The 24568-nt window shown below is 47.1% G+C and overlaps 1 long non-coding RNA gene across 1 annotated transcript; it reads right to left on the bottom strand.

The window, feature by feature from the left end:
* Window positions 1–11187: 11187 nt before the first annotated feature.
* Window positions 11188–21811, bottom strand: LOC134341878 (uncharacterized). Its single transcript, XR_010016896.1, has 5 exons — window positions 17504–21811; window positions 15805–15891; window positions 15484–15653; window positions 15161–15328; window positions 11188–15001 (listed from the first exon to the last, which is right to left on the bottom strand). It is a non-coding gene; the product is annotated as an uncharacterized LOC134341878 (long non-coding RNA).
* Between the last annotated feature and the right edge of the window lie 2757 nt (window positions 21812–24568).

Here is a 24568-nt window from a genome sequence, read left to right as displayed (position 1 = left end):
GATCTTTCCTATAATACCATGGGCTCCTACCTTGTTAAGCAGCCTCTTGTGCAACACTTTGTCAAGGGCCTTCTGAAAATCCAAGTCAACAACAACCACTGACTTTCCTTTGTCTACCCTGCCTGTCAATTCCTCAAAGAATTCCAACTGTTGTCAGGTAAGTAAACCTTGCTGGCTATGGCCTAATCTGTCATGCGCCTCCTAGCACTCCAAACTTTATTTTTAATACTGGATATTTTAGCAACCATTGACATCAGGCTTATAATTTACTGCCTTTTGCCTCCCACCCTTATTAAAGAGTGGAGTGACATTTGCAAGTTTCCATTCCTCTGTAACCATTCCAGATTCCAGTGATTGTTGCAAGATCACTGCCAATGCCTCTACAAACATTTCAGCTACCTCTTTCAGATTCCTGGGTGTCCACTGGTCCATGTAACTTATCTACTTTCAACTACCCAAGCACCCTCTCCTTACAAATAGCAACTACACTGACTTCTGTCCCGGCACACCAATTTCTGACCTACAGATGATGTCTTCCACAATGAAGACTGATGCAAAATACTTATTGAGTTTCTCTGTCTTTTTTGTCCCCCATTACAATCTCTTCAGGGTTGTTCTCCATTCTTGCCTCCCTTTTACCATGGTGTATCTGAAAAAGCTTCTGGAATTCTCTTTTATATTCTTGGCAAACTAACCTACTTATTTCATCTTTTCTGCTTATTAATTTTTATTGGTGTGCAGAGGTGAACGTGTCTCAGGAAGTCATTCTAGAGCAGAGAGTCTTGGTGGACAGCGGGGGAGGATTTCAATTAAGGATAGAGCCTCGGGGTGGATGAGACAACAAAAATATCTCAGTCAGATCAGAGGAAATGAAATCTTCTCCCAGTCCCAAGACCACAACCTCATTATTTGTCTCTGGTATTATTTATTTATTGTGTAAATTATATCAGTGATGACAAACCTGACTCTGTTTCCCAGCTCTATCTCTCACCTCGGCATCATTCCAACTGTTGCTCAATGTCGTCCTGTGGTTTTTCTCCAGATGTTGTCTTGGCATCTGACACGGAGAGTCCATCGTTCACTCTGTCAGTTTCCTTTCACAAACACAGCGTCTCTATGTGGCACCAGAGACGGCTGGAATCTGAAGCAACATACAAGATGGTGGATGCGTTCAGGCAGGTCAGGCAGTATCTGCAGTTGGAAATGAAGAGTCAATGTTTCGGGTCGAGACCTTTAATTAATCTACAATCAGAATAAATCCAACCCCAAACTGTGTCTGTGTCCATGCTGTCACACTGTACACAGATTGTAATGGACAGAGAGTGAGAGACAGACTGCAGGGTTGATCCTTCCACACCAGCACAGTGTCAGATATGCACTTTGCAGAGGAAGGTGGGATTAGTTCAGACTGGCAACGTGGTAATTACAGATATCGTGGGTCAGATGGACTATTCCTGTGCTGTACTGCTTTGTGCTTGAGTGGCATTAGTGTTTTGTACATAGAATGTATTACACTGACACCACAAACAGGAGAAAACTTGCAGAGGATGGAAATCCGAGCAACACACACAAAATGCTGGAGGAACTCAGCAGGCCCAGCAGCATCTAGGGAAGAAAGCACAGACAACATTTCAGGCTGAAACGCTTTGGCAGGACTGGAGAGAAAATGCTGAGTAGATTTGAAAAGTGGGGTAGGGGAGAAAGAAACACCAGGCAATAGGTGATACTTGGAAGGGGAGGGATGAAGCAAAGAGCTGGGAAGTTGGTGAAAGAGACAGAAGCCCATGGAAGAAAGGGGAAGAAAAAGAGTTGTCAGGAGGAGCACCAGATGGGTGGCAAGGAGATAACATTTGAGAGGGAAAAGGGGAGGAGAAATAAAGAAGGGGGATTACTGGAAATCTGAAGAATCGATGTTCATGTCATCAGGTTGGAGAGTAGCCAAACAGAATATAAGGTGTCCTTCCTCCAACCGAACTGTGGCCTTATCACGACAGTGGAGGAGGCCACGGATGGACCTATCGGAATGGGAATGGGAAGTGGAATTAAAATGGATGGCCACTGGGAGATCCCACTTGTTCTGGCAGACTGACCGTAGATGCTCGGCGAAGCGGTCTCCCAAACTATGTTGGGTCTCATCAATATACAGGAGGCCACACTGGAACACGGACTCACAGGTGCAATGTTGATTCACGCGGAAGGACTGTTTGGGGCCTTGAATAGTAGTGAGCGAGATGGTGAAGGGGCAGGTGTAACACTTGATCTGCTTGCAAGGATAAGTGCTAAGAGGGAGATAAGTGGGAAGAGATGAATGGACAAGGCAGTTATCCCTGCAGACAGCAGAAAGTGGGGTGAGGGAAAGATGTGTTTGCTGGTGGGATTCAGTTGGAGGTGGCGGAAGTTTTAGAGAATTATGTGCTGGACATGGAGACAAGTGGGGTGGTAGGTGAGGACAAGTGGAACCCTTTCCCTGGTAGGGTGGCAGGAGAACGGGGTAAGTGCAGACATGTGTGAAATGGAAGAGACATGGTTGGAGGCAGAGTTGATGGTGGAGGAAGGAAGGGAAGCCCCTTACTTTGAAAAAGGAGAACACCTCCTTCATTTTATAATGAAAAGCCTCATCCTGAGAGCAGAAGTGGTGGAGACGGAGCAATTGAGAATGAGGTAGACCTGAGATTCAATCGAATTAAGCATCGGGCTGAATTGGAAAGGTCAGGTACAGCTCGTTTCGAAGGGGGTGACTTCCGGACCCCAGAGCAGATTAAGGTGTTAGAACCCAGAGTTTAGATGACAATTTAGGTACAGGGCTAAAAGGAAATGTCAGGTGCAGGCCCCATGTTGGGCAGAGGTGACTGAAACTGATGCCTGGATGACAATTTAAGTGCTATTATGAATTGGAAAGGTTGGGTACAGGCTGAATAGAGCCGGCAGGGTTTGGACGATGATTTAGTCACCAGGTCAGATTGAAGAGGTCAGGGGCCTGAGGTGAAGAACAGACCTGTTCAGCTTGCTGCTCCACGACACTGACTCGGCTCTGTGCTGAACTGAGGGTCTGGGAACGGACTTTTTGTGGACGTCAGGTCAGAACTCTATTTGATTGCATTTATTGTTTATATGATTTGTGGTTTTTTTGAACATTGGGTGTTCAATGTTCTTTTTATAGGTTCTATTTGGGGTTCTTTGTTTCAGGGCTCCCTGTTAGGAGGCAAACCTCAAGGATATGCAACACATACATACGTTGAAATTAAATGTACTTTGTACTTTATTTTCAGACCATTCTCTCTAAACTCGAATGACTGCTGTGCATGAAAATCGCAGCACCTGAGTGGTTTCCAATATACTCAAACCACCCCATCTGGCACCAATCATTACATGGTCAAACTCACTTCAATCACTTTCTTCCCCATTCTGATGTTTGGTCTGAACAAATGAACCTGTGAATCATGTCGGCTTGTGTTTATGCATCGAGTTGCTGCCACATTATTAGCTGATTCGACATTTACACTAATGAACAGATGTACAGGTATACCTAATAAAGTGGCCACTGAGTACGTGGAAAACAAGATACTACAAAATTATTGTTTGGACAACATTATTAACATGAAGAATGCAAAGTACTGTAGTATATTTCCTGGATATATTTTGTGAATAAAGTTTGCATGTCAGATTTTTAGAAAAATCTACCTGGATTGAATTTGAGATGAATAGAGTACAGAGGGACTGAAATGTTCTGTCGAATGAAACACTATAAAGTAAGCTTGAAGCTGCAGCAAGCAATCACAAGGTAAAGGGTATTCTGTCATTATTGTGAGGGGTTAGAGTTTACAGGACTAATGTCACACAAAGGAGGGTGTGTGAAGACAACTGGAATATTATGTCCAGCTTTGGTACCCTCATTTAAACAAAAGTAGAGACCAGCATTTTAGATAGATGAGAAGAGATTCACTCAGCTGATTACTGGTATGAGAAAGCTGCCTTTCGCTGAGGAGCTAAAAGCTTCAGACCTGTACAGTTTGGAATTTGGCGTAATGAAGGATGATCTTATTGTGATTTGAACGGTCCAGAGGGAGATGACAGTGTAGATGTTGAGAAGTTCCCAGAAGTGGGTACAACTCTGATAAGGGGAATGTGGTAACAAGTTGTGTGGTCATTTAAAAGTGATTTACATCGTTATTTCTTCTCACAGTTTTAAATCCAGAATCTTAAACACTGTGGTCATGAATGAAATGGTCAATCTGTAAAGGAATGGAGATTTGGGAGCTTTGTGGAGTTGGTTCAGGAGAGGAGTTGAGGCTGGGGGCAAATCACCCAGATCAATTTGAGAAGTGGGTCAGGGTTGAGGAGCCCAGTGACCCAGTCAAGCTCCTGATCTGTTGTGAGTTCCTGTCTGGAGGTGCAGGTGTCTTGTGATGTAATTCTACAGCAGAAGGACATGGGACAGTGCTGAAGGATTTAAATCACAATAATAGTGACAGGGATGGGACAGCAGTGATATCTCACTGTAGAATAAGACCAGACGAAATGTTCAGCCTCCCAGTCTCAGCTCCATCTCTCACCTCAGCCTGGTTTCCATCTGTTATTCAGTGTTCCCCTGTGGCTCCTCACCAGACGTTGCCTCTGCGTCTGACAAGACTCCATCACTCTCGGTCTGATACCTTCCTGTAACAGACCCGTCATCAGTGGGCTCCGACCATTGGAACTCTGCCCACATCAGACCCTCAAGTCCATCCCTCACCCTGAGAAAGCTCACTCAGTCTGTCCCTCAGCCTAAGAAGATCCCTCAAAAACCTTCCATCAGGGCCTCCCTCATAATCAGACCACCCCTCGACCTGAGGACCTCCTTCGATTACCATGAGACCCGTCACTGAACCTGAATTAGACCCTCGCCCTCAAACCCTCGCTCAGCCCATGTTCCTCACTGCATCACAGGAGTTCTGACATCCCAGACGATGAGCTTGGAGTAGGTGTGGGAGTGAGGGAGAGCATGAGGGGAGTGAGCTTTGGCCACAATGAGAATCCAGGTGTCCCTGCAAATTCTCCACTCCCAGAGGAGTTAAGGAGGTCGGCTCCCTCAGTCTATCACATCTTAAGGAATTCCCTCACCTCCATTTGCACACGGGTCAGGTTAGCTGACCAATGACTAAGGGCTACCTGCTCCCTCCATTCATCCCTCTCCCCTCACTGGCATATTTTATCCCAACAACGATCTCCTCCTGTCTCTCTCTCTCTCCAAACAATCCCTCACTCCCTTCCTCTCTCTACCCACACAATCTCTCCCTCCGAACATCTCCCCTCAGGCAATACTTCCAGCTTTCTAACCTCCCTCAGGCTCTGTCTTTCTTTTTCTCCTGCTTTATTCCACGTGCTTCCACTCTCTTTATTCCTCCCCTCTTCACTTTCCTCCATCCCTAGCTACTACCCTCCCTCCCCCTTCATTTTCTGCCTATTCACTGTCCCACACTCTATCCCCCTCCATTTCTCTGTTCCTCCTCTCCCACTTGTTGCCTCCCAGCTCTTTAGAGCCTCGTTCCTCCCTCACTTTTCATTTCTCCTGCACTTTCCCTAAGTACTGCTCACCCTCGTCCCTTAGACCCGCATTTCACACAGCCCCTTGCCCTCAGGGGTGACCCTCAGTCAGTGCCCACACCAGAGAGCTGCCTGACCTTGGTGCTCCCTCACATCAGACATTCTTCCTCACCTCTGAGACCTTCACTAAACACCGGACACTCCCTCACCTCAGACTCTCTCACTCCCCCACTCCCCCGAGACCCTCACTAAATACCAGTCGCTCCCTCAATTTAGACTCTCTCCGTCCAACCCCCCCACCAAGATCCTCAATAAATACCAGACATTCCCTCACATCAGACTCTCTCCCTCCCCCGAGACCCTCATTAAACACCAGACACTCCGTCACCTCAGACTCTCTCCCTCCCCCAAGACGATCAATAAACACCAGACACTCCCTCACCTCAGACTCTCTCAGTGCCCCGAGACCCTGACTAAACACCGAACACTCCCTCATCTCAGACTCTCTCCCTCCCCCGAGACCCTCACTAAACACCGGACACTCCCTCACCTCAGACTCTCTCCCTCCCCCGAGACCCTCACTAAACACCAGACACTCTCTCACCTCAGACTCTCTCCCTCCCCCGAGACCATCACTGAACACCAGACACTCCCTCACCTCAGACTCTCTCCCTCCCCCAAGACCCTCACTAAACACCGGACACTCCCTCCCCTCAGACTCTCTCCCTCCCCCGAAACCCTCACTAAACACCGGACACTCCCTCACCTCAGACACTCTCCCTCCCCCGAGACCCTCACTAAACACCGGACACTCCTTCACCTCAGACTCTCTCCCTCCCCCGAGACCCTCACTAAACACTGGACACTCCCTCACCTCAGACTCTCTCCGTCCCCCGAGACCCTCACTAAACACCAGACACTCCCTCACCTCAGACTCTCTCCCTCCCCCAAGACCCTCACTAAACACCGGACACTCCCTCACCTCAGACTCTCTCCCTCCCCCGAGACCCTCACTAAACACCGGACACTCCCTCACCACAGACTCTCTCCCTCCCCCGAGACCCTCACTAAACACCGGACACTCCCTCACCTCAGACTCTCTCCCTCCCCAGAGACCCTCACTAAACACCGGACACTCCCTCACCTCAGACTCTCTCCCTCCCCCGAGACCCTCACTAAACACCGGTCACTCCCTCATCTCAGACTCTCTCCCTCCCCCGAGACCCTCACTAAACACCGGACACTCCCTCACCTCAGACTCTCTCCCTACTCCGAGACCCTCACTAAACACCGGACACTCCCTCACCTCAGACTCTCTCCCTCCCCCGAGCCCCTCACTAAACACTGGACACTCCCTCCCCTCAGACTCTCTCCATCCCCCGAGACCCTCACTAAACACCGGACACTCCCTCACCTCAGACTCTCTCCCTCCCCCGAGACCCTCACTAAACACCGGACACTCCCTCAGCTCAGTCTCTCTCCCTACCCCGAGACCCTCACTAAACACCGGACACTCCCTCACCTCAGACTCTCTCCCTCCCCCCCGAGACCCTCACTAAAGACCGGACACTCCCTCCCCTCAGACTCTCTCCCTCCCCCGAGACCCTCACTAAACACCGGACACTCACTCACCACAGACTCTCTCCCTCCCCCGAGACCCTCACTAAACACCGGACACTCCCTCACCTCAGACTCTCTCCCTCCCCCGAGACCCTCACTAAACACCGGACACTCCCTCACCTCAGACTCTCTCCCTCCCCCAAGACCCTCACTAAACACCGGACACTCCCTCACCTCAGACTGTCTCCCTCCTCCCGAGACCCTCACTAAACACCGGACACTCCCTCACCTCAGACTCTCTCCCTCCCCCGAGACCCTCACTAAACACCGGACACTCCCTCACCTCAGACTCTCTCCCTCCCCCAAGACCCTCACTAAACACCGGACACTCCCTCACCTCAGACTCTCTCCCTCCCCCTAGACCCTCACTAAACACCGGACACTCCCTCACCTCAGACTCTCTCCCTCCCCCGAGACCCTCACTAAACACCAGACACTCCCTCACCACAGACTCTCTCCCTCACCCGAGACCCTCACTAAACACCGGACACTCCCTCATCTCCGACTCTCTCCCTCTCCCGAGACCCTCACTAAACACCGGACACTCCCTCACCACAGACTCTCTCCCTCCCCCGAGACCCTCACTAAACACCGGACACTCCCTCACCTCAGACTCTCTCCCTCCCCCGAGACCCTCACTAAACACCGGACACTCCCTCACCTCAGACTCTCTCCCTCCCCCAAGACCCTCACTAAACACCGGACACTCCCTCACCTCAGACTCTCTCCCTCCCCCGAGACCCTCACTAAACACCGGACACTCCCTCACCTCAGACTCTCTCCCTCCCCCAAGACCCTCACTAAACACCGGACACTCCCTCACCTCAGACTCTCTCCCTCCCCCAAGACCCTCACTAAACACCGGACACTCCCTCACCTCAGACTCTCTCCCTCCCCCAAGACCCTCACTAAACACCGGACACTCCCTCACCTCAGACTGTCTCCCTCCTCCCGAGACCCTCACTAAACACCGGACACTCCCTCATCTCAGACTCTCTCCCTCCCCCGAGACCCTCACTACACACCGGACACTCCCTCACCTCAGACTCTCTCCCTCACCCGAGACCCTCACTAAACACCGGACACTCCCTCACCTCAGACTCTCTCCCTCACCCGAGACCCTCACTAAACACCGGACACTCCCTCACCTCAGACTCTCTCCCTCCCCCAAGACCCTCACTAAACACCGGACACTCCCTCACCTCAGACTCTCTCCCTCCCCCGAGACCCTCACTAAACACCGGACACTCCCTCACCTCAGAAGCTCCTCGGACTCGGTCAATCTGAGCGGAGTTTTCCAGACGGATGAAAAGCGGAGAGCGGAGATCGCGCGACTAACAGGAATTCCCGACCAATGGTGGAAGGAGATTGGAGCTCGCGCCGTGGGCGGGGCTATTGTCCAATGATGAAGAGAGATTAAACCTCGCGCCGTGGGCGGGGCTACTGGCCAATGCTGGAGAGCGATTGGAGTTCGCGCGGTCAGGAACTGACGGTGAGGGCGGAGCGCGATGATCGCGCGGTGGCCGGGGCTCCCCGATCAATGACGGAGAGATCTCGGAGCTCAGCAGAGGGGAGCGGTGACTGGGAGACAGGGCAATTGATGTTGATCCCCTGCCCCCTGTCCCTCTGTGGGTGAGGGGGTGTCCGGGTCTTCCCTCTCTCTGCTGGGTTACACATCAGTGACAGGGGAGAGGTGACTGGGAGACAGGGCAATTGATGTTGATCCCCTGCCCCCTGTCCCTCTGTGGGTGAGGGGGTGTCCGGGTCTTCCCTCTCTCTGCTGGGTTACACATCAGTGACAGGGGAGAGGTGACTGGGAGACAGGGCAATTGATGTTGATCCCCTGCCCCCTGTCCCTCTGTGGGTGAGGGGGTGTCCGGGTCTTCCCTCTCTCTGCTGGGTTACACATCAGTGACAGGGGAGAGGTGACTGGGAGACAGGGCAATTGATGTTGATCCCCTGCTCCCCGTCCCTCTGTGGGTGAGGGGGTGTCCGGGTCTTCCCTCTCTCTGCTGGGTTACACATCAGTGACAGGGGAGAGGTGACTGGGAGACAGGGCAATTGATGTTGATCCCCTGCTCCCCGTCCCTCTGTGGGTGAGGGGGTGTCCGGGTCTTCCCTCTCTCTGCTGGGTTACACATCAGTGACAGGGGAGCGGTGACTGGGAGACAGGGCAATTGATGTTGATCCCCTGCTCCCCGTCCCTCTGTGGGTGAGGGGGTGTCCGGGTCTTCCCTCTCTCTGCTGGGTTCCACATCAGTGATAGTAAAGTCCCCTCTGTTCACACTTCCGCAATCAGACAGTGAAGCTCCCTTTACCAGGTGTCTCGGCCCGAAACGTCTCTTCCTAGAGATGCTGCGTGCACCAGCAACTTTTATGTGTGTTGCTTGAAATTCCAGCATCTGCAGATTTCCTTGTGTGTACGTTCCCAGCTTTTCTCTGCCATGGACCTCTCCCATTAAAAGAGTACCTGCACCCAGTTTGGGAACTCCTACTTCTGAACGGTCCGATCACACACTCCCGAAATCAGACACACAATGAAGCTCCCTCTGCAATGTCCAATCACACACTCCTAGGGATTAGACAAGGAATATAGCTCCCTGCACAATATCCCATCGCACGTTCCTGGGGTCAGACACAGTGAAGCTGTTTCTACAGGTCCCATCACACAAAACCGGTGTCAGACACAGTGAAGCTGCCTCTACACAATACCATCGCACACTCCCACAATTAGATATATAGTGAAGCTCCCTCCACACTGTCCCAACTCACATTCCCGTGGCCAGACAGAGTAAAGCTCCCTCTACATTGTCCATCGTGGTAATTAAAGGAGATCCTGAGGTAGAGGGAGTGTATTTCATTAGCAAGAGGCCAGACTGAGTGAGCTCCCTCAGGGTGAGAGATGGACCTGAGTATCTAAGGTGGACAGAGTTCCACTGGTCAGATTTTACTAATGACTGGTCTGTTACAGGAAGGTATCAGACTGAGAGTGATGGACTCTTGTCAGTGACAGAGGCAACGTCTGGTGAGGAGCCACAGGGAAACACTGAACAACAGATGGAAACCAGTCTGAGGTGAGAGATGGAGCTGAGACTGGGAGGCTGAACGTCTCATCTGGTCTTACACTCCACTGAGTTATCACTGCTGTCCCATCCCTGTCACTATTATTGTGATTTAAATTCTACAACACTGTCCATCGTGTCCCTCTGCTCTAGAAGTACATCACGAGACACCTGCACCTCCACACGGGAACACACAACAGATCAGGAGCTTGACTGGTTCACTGGTCTCCTCAACCCTGACCCACTTCTCAAATCGATCTGGGTGATTTGCCCCTGGCCTCACCTCCTCTCCTGAACCAACTCCACAAAGCTCTCAAATCTCCATTCCTTCACAGATTGATCCATTTCATTCAATAACCCCAGTGTTTAAGATTCTGGCTTTAACACCATGAGAAGAAATAACAATGTACATCACTTTTAAATGACCATGCAACTTGTTACCACATCCCCCTTATTTGAGTTGTACCCACTCCTGGAAACTTCTCAACATCTACACTATTATCTCCCTCTGGACCTTCCAAATTTCAATAAGATCACCCCTCATTACTCTAAATTCCAAACTATACAGGTCTAAAACTTTTAGCTCCTCAGGGAAGGACAACCTTCTCATCCCAGGAATCAGCTGAGTGAATCTCTTCTCATCTACCTTCAATGCTAGTCTCTACTTTTGTTTAAATATGGGTACCAAAGCAGGACATAATATTCCAGGTGACGTCACACACCCTCCTTTGTGTAGTAGTAGTCCTCTAAACTCTAACCCCTCACAATGATGACAAAATGTCCTTTACCTTCATGATTGTTTGCTGCAGCTTCATGTTCACTTGATATTATTTTATTCGCAATAACAGTTCAATCTCTCTGTAATATGTTCATCTCGAATTTTCTCCATTTAGATTTTTTTCTAAAATTTGACATGCAAAATTTATTCACAAAGATATACAGTACATTATATTCCTCACATTTGTAATGTTGTTCAAACGATATGCTCGTAGTGTCCTGTTTTTTCACATATTCTTTTGCCACTTTATTAGGTAGACCTGTACATCCGCTTGTTAATGCAAATATTTAAACAGCAAATTTTGTGTCAGCAACTCAATGCAAAAGTGCCTGCAAACATGGTGAAAAGGTTCAGACCGAACATCAGAATGGGGAAGAAAGTGATCAAAGAGTATGATGGTGAAATAATTGTTGGTGCCACATGGGGCAGTCTGAGCATCTCCGAAACTGCTGACGTGCTGGGATTTTCATGCACGACAATCGCTTGAGTTGAGAGAGAATGGTCCAAAAATAAAGTTGTACAAGGCAGTATGAATGTTCAGGAATGTAAGGAGCTGTAGAGATTGGATGACTCAGACCAATACATTACAGACACACCCCTCCCCACTGTCACTAGTTTCTACATGAGGTGCTACTTCAAGAAGGCAACGTCTATCATCAAACATCAAGACCATGCCATCTTCTCACAGATACTATCAGGCAGAAGGTATGTAACCCTGAAGTCCTCACAAGGGTAGGTTTCACACAGTGAACAATAGGGCACTAGAGATTGTGGTAGAACAAAGCAATCTGGGAATACAACGGCAGATGGGCCTTCATAAATCAAAGTATTGTTATGTTGAAGTTGTGTAAGCCTGGCTTATAGTATTGTGTGCAACTTTGATCTACTGACCTGTAGGAGAGATGTAAGTAAGGGTGAAAGTGTACAGAGACAATCTACAGGGTTGTTGCTGGATCTGGAGGATCTAAATTAGAAAGAAAGATTGACTAGGTTAGGAATTTATTCCTTGGAATTTAGAAGATTGGGAGGAGATCTGATACAGGTATACAACATTATGAGAGGTATAGATAGCATAAATACTGGCAGGCTTTATTCACTGAGGCTGAGTGAGATTACAATTGAGGTCTAGGTTAATGGTGAGTGGTGAAAATGTTCAGGGGAACATGAGGGAAACCTTCTTCACTCAGAGGGTTGCGTGCGTGTGGAATGAGCTGCCAGCACAAGTGGTGCATATGAACTCGGTTCACCGTTTAAGAGAAGTTCGAATCAGTACACGGATGGTATGTGTATGGAGGGCTATGGTCCCAGTACAGGTTGATGGCAGTGGGCACTTTAAGTGGTTCAGCATGGACTCAATGGGGCGAACAGCCTGTTTCTGTGCTATACTTTCCTGTGACTCTATGTCCTGTCTATCACCTCCTCAGCCTCCTGGAAGTCCTATTCTCAATTATTGACGAAATGAAATAACATGTACTAATCGGAATTATACTCCATCTGCCATTCGTTTGATCACATAAAGAGAATATCAAGATCTCTCTGCAAATCCCGATACCACATTAACTGTTTTCCACATCACCTATTTTAGTGATGCGTACATCTCAGCCAGTTCTCTCCCATTTCCCTCCATTCCAACAGTGCTCTTGGCCTGGAGATTTCTCAATACATTTTGAGATATTTAGCACCTCCTCTGCTATAATGTAGACTATCACAAAACCATTTGCATTGACTATTTTAAGTTTTGCATGATTCTCTACAATGAAAAAAAAAGCAGGATAAATATTGATTTACAATCTTGCCCATCTGCTGAGGCTCAATATAAAGAAGTTTACTTCCAGAAGTGATCAATTTTTGATCTCTTTTTGATAGATCACGTGGATGCTCTTCAACACTCATTGTGCATTAAAGTTTAATTTGTCAGAGCCCACAGCCTTACTAATGTCCGGTGTGTTAGAGGAAGCTGATAGACTGTGATTGATCGACTCCCTGTATCAGAGACATGAGACAACATGAGGTGAGAAGCCACGCGAGAGCTTTGAGTAATAGTGACAAACAAGACCGAGGTGACAGAGGGAGTTGGGACTTGGGCGAGTGTATGCATTTCCTGTGCCCTTAGCCCCCACAGAGATAACAATGACTATAGCAGCCGTATTTGTCACATGTGCATTGACACATATAGAGAAATACGTTGTTTGCGTTGGAGAGGTGCCGTGACAGTTCGCAAGTGTTGCCATGCGTTCGGCGCCAACACAGCATATCCACAACTCAGTAACCCTACCTGTGTGTCTTTCGAATGTGGGAGGAAACCGAGGCAGCCAGAGGAAGCTCCCACAGGGAAAGTGTGCAGGCTCCTTTCGGACAGTGGCCGGAATTGAAACACAATCTTAAAGCTTATCCTAACCACTATTCCACCATGTCATTCTGTTATCCTTAACTTAAATACTCCAACACTGGCCACTAATATCTCCCACTCGAGAATGACCTCCAAAGCCCTCTCCAGTTATTTACACTCTTACTGCTGTGCTCAGTGATTCTAACCAGACATTGAGAGCGTCCGTGAGAGTTTGAGGGAACAGGCATGGTGTTTGCCAAGTTACACTGTTTCATTTACCGATTCACGAAAATGATTCCGGAATGGAAAGGCTTGTCATAGGAGGAGGTTTTGGTGCTTTGGGAAGCTAATCACTGGAATTTAAAAGAATGATTGGGATCCTCATTGAAACCTATCGAATGTTGAACGGCTTTGATAGAGTGGATGTAGAGAGGATGTTTCTCATGATATGGAGGTGGATGGAAGAGGTCTGAGACCAGAAAACACAGCCTCCTAATAGAGGGGGCTGGAGGAGATCAACTTAGAACGATGAGGAGGAATATATTTACTCAGAGCGTGGAGAATATGTGAAATACTTTGCCACAGATGGCTAAGGAGGACAGGTTATCCCTTATATTTAAGGCAGAGGTTGATAGAATCTTGATTAGTTAGAGCATGAAAGGATACGAAGATAAGACAGGAGATTGTGGTTGGGAGGGAAATCTCGCTTTCCTGATGCAGTTTTTGAGGAAATAACAGCAAATACAGACAAAGGAGAGTTAGTGGTTATTGTTTATTTGGATTTTCAGAAGACATTTGATAAAGTGCGGCACATAAGGCTGCTTAATAAGGTAAGTGCTCATGGTATTACAAGAAAGGTGGAGAGTTTAACAAAGTGTGGTCGCACCCGGTGTAATGCATTTACTCTGGTGGCCCCACTAGAGGAAGGATGTCGAGTCTTTGTAGAGGATACTGAAAAAGTTAACCAGGATGCTACCTGGATTAGAGGGCATGCGCGATGACGGGAGTTTAGACAAACTGCGACTGTTTTTTCTGGAGCGGAGAAGGCTGAGAGTAGATCTGACTGATGTTTCTGAGTTTATGAGCGGCACAGTATCTTTTCTTCAGGGTTGAAATTTCAAGTAGAACGGGCCATGAATTTAAGATCAGATGGGGATAATTCTAAAGGACATGTGAGGTACGGTTTGTTTTTCAATTTGAGGTTGTGGGTATTTGTCAGTTTAACATTATTATTTCGGCCACACTGCGGAATGTACCGTCCTCAGCAAAGTGAGCAAAAGGATTCACTCCCCGGATTACCCCATCCCGGGACTGGTGTCCCATGAGCACTGCCTCCGGGCTCTTACTGTCTGTGTAATTACCCAGGGCATCGCTTGGGGGAGCTCTCCGAACTGAACATACATCGGAGGCTGTTCCGCTGATCCGGAGGTGGAATTACGTCCTCTGGAACTGACTCTGACGTCACAGAGCGCGCTGCTGGAGACGGGATCCGTTAGAAACTTTGGGAATTAAATCTGTCACGCGGCCATTAAAGGCGCGGGGGAGGGGGTGGGCGGAGAGTCTGTCAAACTGTGGGTGGGGATGTGCACACATTCAGATGTTCACAGTATCAGACTCAGTCCGGATCTGAGCTCCTGCAGAGACTTCAGTTCCTCTTCCCCGGTCCAACTGATCCCATTGTCCCACAGCCTGAAACAGATGGAAGAATGAAGAGGAAATAACAGATTACGCAACAGTGCCAGCAACAGAGGACTAGGGTTAATGTTTCAACAACATTCACAAACACAAACGGGAACCCGGCGGATCCGCTGATACTTTATGACATTGAATATGAACGCAATCACTCACCAGATCCGCTCCAGACTCGGGAGGGCCAGTATGAGGCGGCGAAGAGCGGGGACAGATTGATCTGTGAGCGAGTTTGATCCCAGATCCAGCTCTGCCAGTGATTGGGTTGCACTGAGAGCGGAGACGAGATCATCGACACCAGCATCAGTGAGACCGACCTTGTACAACCTGGAGATCAGAGAGAGTGAGGGTGAAGGACACCGAGAGACAGTGGACGCTATGAATCTCGAATGTTTACCAATAAGACAATTACTGATCACATTAATGTTCAGCATCAGACACCCAGTGACTGTAAACACAATCTCCCACAGTCTTACACTTACCACAGTTTCTGCATTTTACACTCCGAGTTCGTCAGAGCCTCAGACACCAGTTTCACCCCGAATCTCCTGGTTCATTTTCGTTCAGGTTCAGCTTCGTCAGTGAAGGGTTTGTACTGAGAGCGGAGGCAAGATGCTCGGCACCAGAAGCTGTGAGACCGACATTGCTCAGCCTGTGGATGAAAGGGAGAGTGTGGGTAAAGGCCACAGAGAGGCAGGAGATTTAGAAATTCCCAGTGTTTATCAGTAATACAATTACTGATCAGCTTAATGTTCAGTGTCAGATACCCAGTGACTATAACTGCAATATAGTCTGGCACTTACCATAGTGTCTGTATTTTACACTCTCGATTCCTCAGAGCTGCAGACAGCAGTTTCACTCCTGAATCTCCCAGTTTATTCATCCCAAGTCTAAACACAAACAGACAAATTGATGAACAAATTGATTCAGACAGTGGTTCTGAGGGAATTCCTCTCACCCGGTATTTCAGGAAACATTAAACCCTTCAGTAAATCACTGACCAATTCACATAACTGTCAATGTCCCTCACTGCCCAGCTTCGAATGTTAGTAATTTAGCCTGTCGGTGTGACTCTGTAAACTTTCTATATTCTGTCTCATTCCCCGACGTTTGGAAAAAAAATCCTGACTAGATGGTAGAAAGCTGCAGCGTTGAAGGGCTGGAAAAAGTCCCACAGGGAGGAAGAGTTGTGGATGAGAACGTATCCATGGGAGATGGCGGAAGAAAAGCCCGCCAGGGGAAACGGGATAGGCAGAGTAATTCCACAAGAGGAAGGGAGATGGGGAATAGAGATACCACGGGAGGGAAGGGGAATAGAGAAGAAAGATGCCACAGAAGGAAGGGAGATGGCAAAGAGATATCCCCACAGGACGAGTGGGGTGGAGAAGAGAGATTCCATGGGAGGACGGGGAATGGAGAAAAGAAATCCCACAGGAGGAAGGGAGATGTGGAATAGAGATACCACGGGAGGGAAGGGGAATAGAGAAGAAAGATGCCACAGAAGGAAGGGAGATGGGAAAGAGATATCCCCACAGGACGAGGGGGGTGGAGAAGAGGGATTCCATGGGAGGACGGGGAATGGAGAAAAGAAATCCCACAGGAGGAAGGGGGATGTGGAAGACAGATGCCACAGGAGGAAGGGGGATTGAGTGGATAATTACCACAGGAGGAAGGAGAATGGAGAAGAGAGATCCCACAGGAGGATAAATGTATGCAGAGGATAGATCCCAGAGGAGGAAGTGGGATAGGGAAGCGAGATCCAACAATGAAGGAAGATAAGTAAAGAGCCATCCCACAAGATGAAGAGGATATGGCAAAGACAATCCCATAGGAGGAAAGGGAATGGGGAAGAGAGATCCCATAGGAGGAAGGCGGATGAAAGAGAGAGATCCCATAGGTGGAAGGCAGATGGGGAAGCGAGATTCCACAACAGGATGTGATGCAGACGTAGATCGCACGGGGAGGGTTGGTCAGAATTGAACCTCACAATTGGAAGAGGTGATGCCCACATGAGTGCTGGGTATCTGGCAGTGAATGAAGTCACTGAAGTCACACTGCTGGAGTGATCGTAATAGTCCCACGCAGGGAGAGGGGTTGGGAAGGATATTCTGAGAGGTATTTCTCTCCCTCTCACTGGGACATTCCTCTGACCCTCTCTTGTACTTCATCGGGAAGAGGGTGCGCAGATCCGTCACACCTGCTGCAGTCAGTGTCGGTGTCGATGTCAGTAACTGTGAGAAGGAACATTGTGAATGGACGTGTCACAGGCAGTGAGAAACACGGCCATTCGTGTGATTTACTACCATTAAACCAACGGCCATTGTTCACTCATCTGAAGTCTCCAACCTCTCTATACACGAAACCACAGGGCACTCCCATTCTTGATTTACTGATCGATCGCCTATTAATTTGTCACAAAAACTCATAATCTGCTTTACCTTTACATTAAAAGAAAATAATGAAATACTTTCACAGATCAGACTGAGAAATAAGTGAAGTTACCCCAACTCCTGGCATTTGTGCAGCCCAGGTACCAGCCGCTGGATTCCTTCACACTGAATGTGGCAGCCAACTAGGTTGATATGTTTTATCATATCACAGAGTCCGATGACATGAGAGAGGACCGCGCAGTCAATCGGGGTCAGTGTCATTCTACTGAATGAAAGTGTTTCCACAGATTCCAGTGCGGCCTGAGCCAGCCCACGATTCTGAGACTCAAACAGGTAGTGCAGTGTGTTCAGGAGGCTCCTTTTACCAGCTTCACTCCTCGTGTTTAGGAAAGCGTGGATTGTATTACATTTACAGTTACATTAGAGAATGGCAAACTAGTACAAAAGTTGTCCTTCAAAGATCCAGGGGAGTATCTATTGCATGTTCCAAAATGGTTACCTAGAGTGCCAGGCTTTAGGTGTTTCAGAAAGAACAGGGAGGGAGACAAAAGGGGTGGGCGTGGCACTGCTGATCAGAGATAATGTCACGGCTGCAGAAAAGGAGCAAGTCATGGAGGAATTGCCTACTGAGTCTCTGTGGGTGGAAGTTATAAACAGGAACTGGGCATTTTTTACCGACCACCCAATAGTAACATGGACATCGAGCAGCAGATGGGGAGACAGATTCTGGAAAGATGCAAGAATAACTGGGTTGGCATGGTGGGTGATCTTAATTTCCAAAATATTGATTGGCATCACCCTAGAACAAGGGTTTCAGATGAGGTGGAGTTTGCTAGGTGTTTTCAGGAAGGTTTCCTGATATAATATGTAGATAAGCCTACAAGAGGAGAAGCTGTACTTGATCTGGTATTGGGAAATGAATCTGGTCAATTGTCAGATCTCTCAGTGGAATAGCATTTTGGAGACAGTGATCACAATTCTATCTCCCTTACCATAGCATTGGAGCGGGGTATGCACAGACAAGTTAGGAGAGCATTTCATTGGATTGAGGTGAAATATGAAGTAATCGGGCAGGAACTTGGAATCATAAATTGTTCTCAGGGAAATGTATGGCAGAAATTTGGCAAACGTTCAGGGAATATTTGCATGGCATTCTGCATAGGTGCGTAGGGTACAAGAACCGTGGTGTACAAAAGCTGTTGAAAATCTCGTCAAGAAGAAAAGAAAAGCTTACGAAAGGTTCAAACATCTAGGAAATGACAGGGACCTAGAAGATTATAAGGCTAGCAGGAAGGCGCTTAAGGATGAAATTAGGAGAGCCAGAAGGGGAACCTTTAGAAGGCCATGGCGAGCAAGATTAAGGAAACCACCCAGGGCATTCTACAAATATGTGAAGAGCAAGATGATAAGACATGAGAGAATAGGACCAATCATGTGTGACAATGGAAAAGTGAGTATGAAACTGGTGGAGATAGCAGAGGTTCCTAATAAATACTTTGCTTCAGTATTCACTATGGAAGAGGATCTTGGTGATTGCAAGAATGTCTTACAGCCAACTGAAAAGCTTGAACATATGGACATGAAGAAAGACGATGTGTTGGAGCTTTTGGAAAGCATCAATTTGGATAAGTCTCCGAGACCAGATGTGATGCACCCCAGGTTACTGCAGGAGGCGATGGAGAAGATTGCTGAGCCTGTGGCAATGACCATTGCATCATCAATGGTGACAGGAGAGGTTCCAGAGGATTGTAGGTTTGTAGATGTTGTTCCCTTATTCAAGAAAGGGAGCAGAGATTGTCCCGTAAATTATAGACCAGTGAATATTACTTCAGGAGTTGGTAGGCTGATGGAAAAGACATTGAGAGGCAGGATTTATGAACATTTGCAGAGGCATAATACCATTAGGTATAGTGAGCATGGTTTTGTCAAAGGCATGTCGTGCCTTACGAGCCTGATTAATTTTTTTGAGGATGTGACTAAACATATTGGTGAAGGTAGAGCAGTAGATGTAGAGGATAATGGATTTTAGCAAGGCATTTGATAAGGTACCCCATGCAAGGCTTATTGAGAATGTAAGAAGTCATGCGATCCAAGGGGACATTGCTTTGTGGATCCAGAATTGGCTTGCCCACAGAAGACAAAGTGTGGTTGTAGGTGGTTCATATTCTGCATGGAGGTTCGTGACCAGTTTTGTGTCTCAAGGATCTGTTCTGGAACCCTTACTCTTCGTGATTTTTATCATTGACCTGGATGAGGAAGTGGAGTAATGTATTAATACATTTGTTGATGATACAATGCTTGGGAGAGTTGTGGATAGTGTGGAGGGCTGTCAGAGGTTACAGCGGGACATCGATAGGATGCAAAATTGGGCGGCAAGGTGGCAGATGGAGTTTAACCCAGATAAGCCTGAGGTGGTTTATATTGGTAGGTCAAATATGATGGCAAAATATAACATCAGTGTGGAGGATCGGAGGGATCATGGGGTCCGAGTCCATAGTACACTCAAAGCTACTGCGCAGGTTGACTCTGTAATTAAGAAGGTATACGGTGCATTGGCCTTCATCAACCGTGGGACAGAGTTTAAGAATTGAGATGTAATGTTACGGCTACATAGGACTCTGGTCAGACCTCACCTGGATTACTGTGCTCAGTTCTGGTCGCCTCAGTACAGGAAGGATATGGAAAATATAGAAAGGGTGCAGAGGGGATTTACAAGGATGTTGCCTGGATTAGGGAGTATGCATTTTGAGAACAGGTTGAGTGAACTCTCTGGAGGATGAGAGATGACCTGATAGAGGTGTACAAGATAATGAAAGGCACGGATAGTGTGGATAGTCAGAAGCTTTTTCCCAGGGCTCAAATGGCTAGCAAGGGAGGACATAGTTTTAAGGTGCTTGGAAGCAGGTAAAAAGGAGATGTCAGGGATAATTTTTTTTTACGCAGAGAGTGGTGAATGCTTCGAATGGTCTGCCGGTGGTGGAGGCGGATACGATAGCGTCTCTTAAGAGACTCATGTATAGGTACATAGAGCTTCGAAAAATAGAGGACTATGCGTAAGCATAGGTAATTTCTGAAGTAACTAACATTACTCAATGTTAGGCACAACATTGAGGGCCGATGGGCCTGCATTGTGCTGTAGGTTTTCTATGTTTCTAAATAGGTGTGAGAATTCCACAGCTGTTTCTGTTCCCTTGGGAAGCAGCATGAAGAACATTGAAGAATAATTTTGCAAGCAATTTGTAGAGATATACTAAGTCAGTGGTGCATGGAAACTGAGGTGTTTTGTTGTCTGAATATGGACCGAAACAATAATTATGGAAGTGTGAAGTCTTTCTACAATTTCTAATTAGCCTGTTTGAATTTGTTCTTGGAAATGAGAGACGCTGAACCAGGACACTGGCAGGGATCCCTCATGTTTCTGATGAACACTTTCGAATACTGAGATACAACATGGGCTGTTGTAAGATTAATAACTGTTGCAATATCTGTCTTTCCTTCGCCTTCTCCTCTCTTAGATGTGCAGTTGGGTGATACAACACTGTCTGTGAATATGAAGCTTCTCGGACTCTGAGCCCTTGCACTGCCCAAGGCTCCATTTTCACAGACGCAATGTGCTTATGGACGAAGTGAGCTTCTCATCAGTCTGGCGCAATTTAATTTATCTCAACATTTTTTTTATCGATTTCTTCAGATCTTCTCAGCTTCCTCGTCGCATTAACACAACACTGGGTTTCTCTGACCTAATTGACAGCTCTTACCCGTCCACAGTTTCCATCACACACCACAGGCAGACATGAATTTCAGATCTGTGGATTTTGCAACCCCCCACCCTCCCCTCACCTCCACTGTCTCCTGATGGACTTCCCACTGTTTGCATTAAGAGAGTGCAGATGCGACCAGACTGGGTTACAGTTGCTTTTTTTTAGGGGGGGGCGGGATTGGACAGGTTAGTTGGAATATGACCTGGTTTTCTATTTAAAGGGAAGCTGTTACTGGTATTCTGTGGCTAGAACTTCAATCGATGTCCAACTCGAAGAACTGATGATCTGTGGGGACTGACGGAGTTTAGAGAAATGAATTAGGATGAGGGATGTTCGGCAGTGGGGAAGGGGGAGAGAGGCAGGTAGGGTGAGGTTTTGACCTTTTGAGGTGCTGAGGTTTCCCAGACTTCCCCTCCACCGGATTGCTCCTTTGTCTGCTCTGACCCCGGTGGAAGCAGCTGTAGTTCCAGGCACCAGAGAGGAGTCACCCCTTTCCTCAAGTCCCGACTCTCAGCCTCGTTCCTCATTATGTCCTTTGAAAGCTCTTCCTCCAGGAGACAATGTTTCTATGTGCCTTAATTTGTACTGTGTCACAGTGACAACATTTACCTGGTCAAACCTCGTGGCTCATCAACATAACCGTTCTGCACAAGTATCAGCGGTTGGTGGAAACAGCATTTTCTTCACCTACCTTTTAGCTCACTGGGGATCTCCCGTAAACCTTGAGCGGGATCTGATCGCTCGTACGGTGCACAACCTGTTTAATTTTAAACAATTTGGTGAAATCAGATGTGTTAAATTATAAAGTGTGCATTGTTTGAATCCAAATTGAGATTAATCTCTGCTATTATCTCACCATATTCCTGTATTTCTTTAAGTATTTTGTCCAACTTTGGGACGCCATTCCGCATTTTCACAAACGATTCCCACATCACCCTCCGGGCGCGGGAGCCTCTCTCAATCACCAGGCTCAGGAGGAGTTTAGAACCGTCCGCCAACTCTCCCTTATCAGCGAGATCAGAGATTTTCTGTGAGGTGTAGAAATGAACATATTGGGGACTGCCAGATTCACAGAGAATGCGAACTAAACGATGTGCCCTTTATCGGGATCACACGGCCGGTTGCCGATCCTCTCTGGAGATGGGCTGTACATTCAGAGCAGAGCACAGAGAGGGGACTGGCCCACCAGTCAATGAGATCCTGGTTGGTCTGTGACAGCTTTGTTACAATGACTCCAACCCATAAATAATTCCTCGTCAGATTTGACAAGAAGAAATCATAAAATATGATTTATCATAAAGCAGATGAACAAAGAAGTCAAGAAACTTTTTTTTATAACACGTGTTCAGTCTCAGAGAAGTTACAGAAAAGATGATGCGATTAGACTGCTCAGTCTGCCAGTATCCAACATGACGGCGGCTGGCACCTACTGTATTTCCATTGCCTTTTTTGGTGGCGTTTTTTCAGTGCTTACATCACAACATCGCAACATGGTAGTACACCGCGAATGACACAGTTTGCAGTTACAAATTATAACACAAGCACCTCCACCCAAAAGAGAACACTGTCGAGCTCCTGTGACACCCACAGATGATGCCCAGGTTTTCACTGAAATCCTACGGTCACGCTCTGCGATCATCCTAAACCGAAATATCGTATCATATTTCTATTTAATCTCCATTATGTTAAGCCTACACAACAGTTACCCGCTTCCCTCGCTGTGAAAATGAGCAATCGCCCACCAGTCCGGGGGATATTTTCACCCCTCTTCTGTCATTGGTGCAGATTCATAATTTTGTGATTGTACAGGGCATGCAAAATTTGGGCACCCCTGTTCAAAATTTCTGTTATTGTGAATCGTTAAGTGAATAGAAAATGATCTGATCTCCAAAAGACATGAAGTTAAAGATGAAACATTCTTTGCAACATTTTAAGCAAGATTAGTGTATTATTTTTCTTTTGTACAATTTTAGAGTGAAAAAAAGGAAAGGAGCACCATGTAAAAATTTGGGCACCCCAAGAGATTTGAGCTCTCAGATAACTTTTACCAAGATCTCAGACCTTAATTAGCTTGTTAGGGCTATGGATTGTTCACAATCATCGTTAGGAAAGGCCAGGTGATGCAAATTTCAGAACTTTATAAATACCCGGAATCCTCAAACCTTGTCCCAACAATCAGCAGCCACGGGCTCCTCAAAGCAGCTGCCTAGCACTCTGAATATTAAAATAAATGATGCCCACAAAGCAGGAGAAGGCTATAAGAAGATAGCAAAGCGTATTCAGGTAGCTGTTTCCTCAGTTCATAATGTAATTAAGAAATGGCAGTTAACAGGAACGGTGGAGGTCAAGTTGAGGTCTGGAAGACGAAGAAAGCTTTCGACAGAACTGCTCGTAGGATTGCTAGAAAGGCAAATCAAAGCCCTGTTTGACTGGAAAAGACCTTGAGGAAAGTTTTGCAGACTCTGGAGAGGCGGTGCACTGTTCTACTCTGCAGCGACACCTGCACAAATATGACCTTCATGGAAGAGTCATCAGAAGAAAACCTTTTCTGCGTCCACAAAATTCAGCGTCAGAAGTTTGCAAAGGAATGGCTAAACAAGCCTAGTGCATTTTGGAAACATGAAGTTGAAATAGAACTTTTTGGCCGCAATGAGCAAAGGTATGTTTGGAGAAAAAAGAGTGCAGAATTTCATGAAAAGAACACATCTCCAACTGTTAAGCACAGGGGTGGATCGATCATGCTTTGGGCTTGTGTTGCAGCCAGTGGCATGGGGAACATTTCCATGGTAGAGGGAAGAATGAATTCGATTAAATACCATCAAAATTCTGGAAGCAAACATCACACCGTCTGTCTTCTACAATGGGATCATGATCCCAAACACACTTCAAAAATACAAAATGGACTACCTCAAGAGGCACAAGCTGAAGGTTTTGTCATGGCCCTCTCAGTCCCCCGACCTAAATGTCATCAAAAATCTGGCGATAGACCTCAGAAGAGCAGTGCATGCAAGACGGACCAAGAATCTCAGAAAACTAGAAGTCTTTTGCAAGGACGAATGGGCGAAAATCCCCCAAACAGGAATTAAAAGACCCTTAGCTGGCTACAGAAAGTGTTTACATTATGTGATATTTGCCAAAAGGGGTGTTACTGAGTGCTGACCATGCAGGGTGCCCAAACTTTTGCTTCAGGCCCTTTTCCTTATTTGTCATTTTAAAACTGTAAAAGATGGAAATTTAAAAAAAAAACTTGCTTAAAATATTAAAGAAATGTGTCATCTTTAACTTTATGCCTTTTGGAAATCAGGTCATCTTTTACTCGTTTAACTATTCACAGTTACAGAAATTTTGACCAAGGGTGCCCAAACTTTTGCATGCCACTGTATATTCAGTATTTATTTCCCAGTTGTACATTTATC

Source organism: Mobula hypostoma, unplaced genomic scaffold (genome assembly GCF_963921235.1).
Source record: "Mobula hypostoma unplaced genomic scaffold, sMobHyp1.1 scaffold_60, whole genome shotgun sequence".
Taxonomy (NCBI): Eukaryota; Metazoa; Chordata; class Chondrichthyes; order Myliobatiformes; family Myliobatidae; genus Mobula; species Mobula hypostoma.
Note: the sequence above shows the minus strand (reverse complement) of the source record. Positions and strands in the feature narration are given on the sequence as shown.